Source organism: Bison bison, unplaced genomic scaffold (assembly GCF_000754665.1).
Source record: "Bison bison bison isolate TAMUID 2011002044 unplaced genomic scaffold, Bison_UMD1.0 scf7180017854009, whole genome shotgun sequence".
Lineage (NCBI taxonomy): Eukaryota > Metazoa > Chordata > Mammalia > Artiodactyla > Bovidae > Bison > Bison bison.
In genome coordinates, this window is record NW_011484582.1 from 7,969 (window position 1) to 9,263 (window position 1,295).

Below are 1,295 nucleotides of genomic sequence, written 5' to 3' on the forward strand. Positions count from 1 at the left end.
CTTTTGGGGGGGGGATGATTTGGGAGAATGGCATTGAAACATGTATAATATCATATAAGAAACGAATCACCAGTCCAGGTCCGATGCATGAGACAGGATGCTCAGGGCTGTTGCACTGGGGTGACCCAGAGGGATGGGATGGGGAGGGAAGTGTCAGGGGGTGTCAGGATGGGGAACACATGTACCGCCATGGCTGATTCATGTCAATGTATGGCAAAATCAGTACAATATTGTAAAGTAATTAGCCTCCAATTAAAATGAATAAATTAAAAAAAAATTTTTTTGCTAGAACATAAACTCTACTGTATAGCATTTGTAGCTCAGGTGGCACAGTGGTAAAGAATCCACTTGCAGAGGCAGGAGACAAAGGTTCACAGGTTCAGTCCCAGATGAATCTTTGAGACTCATGTGAAAGGCTTGCCAAAGAGTAGGACAAACACTTGTACTCTTAACTGACTTTATAGCTACTATCCACTGAAGTCAAGACAGACAGAACATTAATTTCAACCTAACTGGATTGACTCTTTCCTAAAACAAGCAAAAAACCAACATCATACAAAAGATTTTAATATAGCCTATATTCTCACAACATAATTTTTAAAATATTCAAGATGCAATCTAAAATTATTCAATATACAAAGAACCAGGAAAATGTAACCAATTCTCAAGGTAAAATATGGATGCCAATCCCAAGATAACTAAGATATTGGAATTACCAAAGACTTTATTTAATTTTTGGCTGTGCCATGCAGCTTGAAATATCTTAGTTTCCCTGACCAGGGATCGAACTTGGACCCCAGCAGTCAAAGCACTGAGTCCTAACCATTAGACCACCAGGGAATTTTGAGAATGACCAAAAACTTTAAAACAGCTGCTCTAGTCATCTTTCAGGAAATTGATATGATGCTCTTAAAATAATTAGAAAAAGTTTTCAGCAAACATGTAGAAATTATTTTTAAAAAGAGAACTGAAGGTAAATATTGGAGCTGACAAATACAATATCAAGAGTAAAAAGTTTCATGGTATGGGCTCTATAGCAGAATGAAGATGAAAGACTAAAGTCAGTGAACTTGAAGACAGATTAGTAGAAATCTGAAAAACAAAGAGATAATGACAAAACCAATACAATATTGTAAAGTAATTAGCCTCTAATTAAAATAAATAAACTTAAATTTTTTTAAAAAGAAAGATAATGGGTTAAAGGATAAATAAACAGAGACTCAGGGACTGCAAAGTAATAATAAAACATCGGATACTTGTTTCTAAAGTAGGTAAGAAGAAGGTTAATACAGAAA

The 1,295-nt window shown here is 35.2% G+C and overlaps 1 non-coding gene across 1 annotated transcript; it reads right to left on the bottom strand.

Moving 5' to 3' along the window:
* Positions 1-768: 768 nt before the first annotated feature.
* TRNAQ-UUG lies at positions 769-840 on the bottom strand. The gene has a single exon. It is a non-coding gene; the product is annotated as a tRNA-Gln (tRNA).
* Between the last annotated feature and the right edge of the window lie 455 nt (positions 841-1,295).